This window comes from Leptonychotes weddellii, chromosome X (assembly GCF_054177405.1).
Source record: "Leptonychotes weddellii isolate Sample4059 chromosome X, ASM5417740v2, whole genome shotgun sequence".
Lineage (NCBI taxonomy): Eukaryota > Metazoa > Chordata > Mammalia > Carnivora > Phocidae > Leptonychotes > Leptonychotes weddellii.
Genome location: NC_138385.1, coordinates 26,499,683 through 26,505,387, shown reverse-complemented (window position 1 = coordinate 26,505,387; position 5,705 = coordinate 26,499,683). Strand labels below are relative to the sequence as shown.

At 42.6% G+C, this 5,705-nt stretch overlaps 1 non-coding gene across 1 annotated transcript; it reads left to right on the top strand.

The window, feature by feature from the left end:
- Nucleotides 1–238: 238 nt before the first annotated feature.
- LOC115941863 (U6 spliceosomal RNA) lies at nucleotides 239–344 on the top strand. Its single transcript, XR_004076541.1, has one exon. It is a non-coding gene; the product is annotated as a U6 spliceosomal RNA (small nuclear RNA).
- The last annotated feature ends 5,361 nt before the right edge of the window (nucleotides 345–5,705 follow it).

Here is a 5,705-nt window from a genome sequence, read left to right as displayed (position 1 = left end):
CACTACCACACACCATGGACAAAAATAAACCCCAGAATAATGAAATACTTACATACGAGAATAGAATGTGAATGTTTTTAGAAGGAAGTCTGATAATAACAGTCATGAGGATGAGGAGAAAAGGGAATTTTCATAAATTGCTAGTTCACAGGAAATGTGAGGATGATCCTGGCTATACAAACTCCAGAAAAACTCTTACATAGGCGCACAAGGAAACATGTATAGGATGGTCATTCCACTGCTCACTTCGGCAGCACATACACTGAAATTGGAACGATACAGAGAAGATTAGCATGGCCCCATGCAAGGATGATACGTAAATTCGTGAAGCATTCCATATTTTATTTAATTTTTTTTGTTTAAAGATTATTTATTTATTTGAGAGTGAGAGAGAGCATGAGCGGGAGGAGGGGCAGAGGGAGAAGGAGAAGCAGACTCCCTGATGAGCAGGGAGCCCGATGTGGGGCTCAATCTCAGAACCCCAAGACCATGACCTAAGCTGAAGGCAGACGCTTAATCTACTAAGCCACCCAGGTGCCCCTAAAGGTTTTATTTTTAAGTAATCTCTGCACCCAATGTGGGGCTCGAACTCACATTCCCCAGATTAAGAGTTGCATGCTTCACTGACTGAGCCAGCCAGGCGCCCGGCGTTCCATATTTTTAAAAAAAGGTCATTCTGGTATCAGTGGTGATGGTGAAAAATTGGAACAAATCTGTGTGTCAGTAGGAGAATGGGTAAATAAATTGTAGCATATTCATACAATGGAATCACTTATAACAGCTCAAAGGAATGAGCTAGATATGCATGTATTAATATGAATAATACTCAAAATCATTACGCTGATGGACATTTGGGCTCTTTCCATATTTTGGCTATTGTGGACACTGCTGCCATAAACACTGGGGTCCCAGATGTCCATCGACAGATGAATGGATAAAGAAGATGTGGTATATGTATACAATGGAATATTACTCAGCCATTGAAAAGAATGAAATCTTGCCATTTGCAACAACATGGATGGAACTAGAGGGTATTACGCTAACGAAATAAGTCAGAGAAAGACAAATACCATATGATTTCAGTCATATGTGCAATTTAAGAAACAAAAGAGATGAGGGATGCCTGCGTGGCTCAGTCGTTAAGCATCTGCCTTCGGCTCAGGTCATGATCTCAGGATCCTGGGATCAAGCCCCACGTTGGGCTCCCTGCTCAGCGGGAAGTCTGCTTCTCCCTCTCCCTCTGCCCCCCCAACCCCACTTGTATGTTCTCTCTCTCTCAAATAAATAAATAAAATCTCTAAAAATAAAAAATAAAAAGAGACAAAACAGATGAACACAGGGGAAGAGAAGGAAAAATAAAATAACAACAGAGAGGGAGGCAAACCATAAGAGATTCTTAAATATAGGAAACAAATTGAAGGTTGCTGGAGGGGAGGTAGGTAGGGGGATGGGGTGACGGGCAGTAAGGAGGGCACTTGATGGAATGAGCACTGAGTGTTATGTGCAAAATAACTAAATTCTACCCTTGAAACTAATAATACACTATATGTTAACGAAATTGAATTTAAATTGAAAAATTTTTTTAAATCATTATGTTGAATTACAAAAGCAATTTGTAGGATGTTGGGGACAATATAACATTTCTGTAAAATTTTTAAATACACAAAACAATACTATATATTGTTAATAGATAAATGCATATATAGTAAGAGTATCAAAGCTTGCACGGAAGTTGTATACAGAATTTAGATAGTGGTTACTTCTAAGGGAGTGGAGAATAGGACTGAGGAAAGGGAGAGAGGACATTTCAAATATATTAACAATGTTTTATTTCTTGAGAAACTCTGAAATTTTTTTGTAACTATATGACGAGATGGATGTTAATTAAACTTATTGTGGCAATCGTTTTGCAATATAGATACCTCCAGTCATTGTGCCCTATACCCTAAATTTGTACAGAGATGTATGTCAATTATAGCTCAATAAAACTGGAACGGGGCGCCTGGCTGACTCAGTCGGAGGAGCGTGTGACTCTTGATCTCGGAGTTGCAGGTTCGAGCCCTGCGTTGGGTGTAGAGATGACTTAAAGAAACAAAATCTTTATTTAAAAAAACTGGAACAAAAATTTTATTTATTTTAAGTTTATTTATTTAAGTCATCTCTACACCCAACGTGGGGCTCGAACTCACAACCCCGAGATCAAGAGTCACATGCTCTTCCGACTGGAGCCAGCCAGGTGCCCCGTGGAACAAAGATTTTAAAGAAAAAAGAAAAACTCTGAAGCCCATGTGGCAAAATATTAGGATTTGTCATGTCTGAGCCGTGGTTAAACAGGTGTTTATGTTCTGTTCCTTTCTATGTGTTTTGAAATATTTCATAAATTCAAACCCTTTTCTTTTTTTTAAAGAATCAACAAGACTAGGTGAGTGTGGGTGTGAAGTCAAGAAAGGAGTCAAAGATGACTCAGGTTTCATGCCTGGTGATGATGCTATTGACAGAAAACGAGAAGCTAGGGAAGCTGGCTTTGTCGAAGATAAGGAGCTATATTTCTGGCATGTTCGGCTTAAAGACACAGCAGAACATCCAGCTACGAAACACAGATTAGGATGTGAGCAGCCAGAGGTCAGGACAGGAAACTGGTCTGCAAACAGGGACTGGCAAAGCAGGACATTGGCCCCAGGGCCCCACCCTCTCATATCACAGGGAGCAGGCCGCCCCAGTCTTTTTCTTTTCTTTTTCATAGGACCCTTTAATGGAGAAGAGAGTCAAGAGGGAGAGAACAAGAAACGATGCAAAGCCAGACAGTGAGGACTGGGGAACGGTTACTGAATATGGTGAACCCTTGCAGGCCAGACTACGGAGCAGGGATGAGAGTCCAGGCGGCAGGCAGCTAAGGAACGAGTGGCAAAGGAAGGGGAAGCAGAGGGAGCCCATTCATTTTAGAAATCGGCAAGGAAATGGAGGGGAGATGCTCTGTGTCCGGACACCATTTGGGCTGCTATAACCAAATACCACAGACTGGGTGGCTCATAAACAACAGAAATTTGGTGTAGATCCTTCCCGTGCAAGTTTGTCTACACCAACTTCATGTATATACATACAGAATATTCACACGGATACATGTGTATATGAATACACGTGTGTGTGTGTGTGTGTGTGCGCGCGCGCCCGCGCCCACGCCCGCACGTGTGCCTTAGTCCATTTGGGCTGCTATAACCAAATACCACAGACTGGGTGGCTCATAAACAACAGAAATTTGTTGCTCACAGTTTTGCGGGCTGGAAGTCCAAGATCAAGGTGCCAGTCAGCATGGGTGGGTGAGGGCCCTCTCCTGGGTGGCCGACTTCTCACTGTATGGAAGAAGGGGCTAGGGAGCTCTGTGGGGGTCTCTTTTTATAGGACACTAATCCCAGGCGCCTGGGTGGCTCATTACGTTAAGCATCTGCCTTCGGCTCAGGTCGTGATCCCGGGGTCCTGGGATCGAGCCCCGCATCGGGCTCCCTGCTCAGCGGGGAGTCGGCTTCTCCCTCTCCCTCTGCCTCTAGCCCTGCTTGTGCTCTCTCTAACTATCTCTGTCTGTCTCGTTCTCTCAAAAAAATAAAATCTTAAAAAGGAAAAAAAAAAAGAAATACGAGCACTAATCCCATCTGTGAGGGCTCCAGTCTCATGACCTAATCACTCCCCAAAAGCCCCACATTCTAATACCATCACATTGAACATTAAGATTTCAACACATGAATTTTGGGGGACACAAACATTCAGACCATAGCAATATGTATACATAATGGAATATATTTTAATCTCTCACAATACTAATTAAGACTATTCAAAATCTGCCACAGTGAACAAATATGTACAAATATATGTACACATATGATACACACATAATGATAGGTAGGTATATTTTATATCTGTGTAATTTTTTAGCTTGCGCAGGGAAGGTATGAGGAAAGAATTTAACATTTAAAATGATCCCAGCCCCGAAATTCCAAATGAACTACTATTTAAAATTGCAGTAAAAGAAAATTTTCGGGGGCACCTGGCTGGCTCAGTCAGTGAAGCATATGACTCTTGATCTCGGGGTTGTGAGTTCGAGCCCCACGTTGGGTGTAGAGATTACATAAACAAACTTTTTTTAAAAAGTGTTAAAAAAAAGGAAAGCTTTTCTTTTTTTTTTTTAAAGATTTTATTTATTCATTTGAGACACAGAGATAGAGAGAGAGAGAGAGCATGAGCAGTGGGAGAGGCAGAGGGAGAGGGAGAAGCAGACTCCCCACTGAGCCCGACATGGGACTCGATCCCAGGACCCCGGGATCATGACCTGAGCTGAAGGCAGACGCTTAACCATCTGAGCCACCCAGGTGCCCCCAGAAAGCTTTTCACATGGAGTACTCTGAGGAGGACAAGGAGTCAAAAATACACTGACTGTAGATATTTTTAGCCATTTCAAGAGAAATAGGAAGCCAAAGTCAATAACCATTAAGGATTAGATACAAAAAATAAATCTTCCCAGAGGGAAAAATTGAAAATTGCTCACTAACTACTAGTGGAAAAGCAATACAATGGCAGAGCACTTGGTGTGGAAAGATTCGGGCTGTCTTACATTAACAAATCAGAAGAGGGGCGCCTCGCTGGCTCAGTCCATGGAGCCTGCAACTCTTGATCTCAGGGTCGTGAGTTGGAGCCCCGTGTTGGGTATGAAGCCTACCTAAAATCTAAAAATATATATGTATTTTTTAAAATCAGGAGAAGAAGAGCACACCACCATATGAAGTCACCAAGCTGGAGGAAATCCAGAAAATTAAGTAAAGGACCAAGGAGATGGAGTAGTTTTTCTTTTTTTTTTTAACTTTATTTATTTATTTATAAAGATTTTATTAATTTATTTGAGAAAGTGAGCGAACGAGAGAGCATGAGCAAGGGGATGAGCAGATGGAGAGGGAGAAGCAGACTCCCCCCTGAGCAGGGAGCCCGACTCGGGGCTCGATCCCAGGACCCTGGGATCATGACCTGAGCAGAAGGCAGAAACTTAACTGACTGAGCCACCCAGGTGCCCCAAGACTTTCTTTATTTATTCGAGAGAGAGATAGCAAGAGAGAGCACACGAGTGGGGGGAGCTGCAGTGTGAAAGGGAGAAGCAGGCCCCCAACTGAGCAAGGAACTAGACTCAGGGCTCGATCCCAGGACCCCGGGATCATGACCTGCGCAGAAGGCAGACGTTTAACTGACTGAACCACCCAGGTGCTCCTGGAGTAGTTTCTACAATAGACCAAACATCATTTCCCACACGTATGTGAACAAGGGACCCTCTTAAATATCATGTGTGGCTGGGACTCCACCAGGAGCTCAAGATATAATACTCACTTGAATTAAAGTAGACAACCAAACAACAAAAATGTTTTCTGGCAAATTAATTGCTACAAGAAAGGATTATAATTTGATTCGCATGCTTTAGAAATTTTGTAAGATGGCAAAATACCAATGATAGCACGTTAGGAAGATTAAATTATTTTCATTTTATTTATTTATTTTTAAGGATTTTATTATTTTGGGGGACCTGGGTGGCTCAGTCAGTTGATTTCAGCTCAGGTCATGATCTCAAGGTCCTGGGGTAGAGCCCCGAGACAGGCTGCATGCTCAGTGGGGAGTCTGCTTCAAGATTCTCTCTCCCCCCACCCCTCCCCCCACTCACTCACACACTCTCT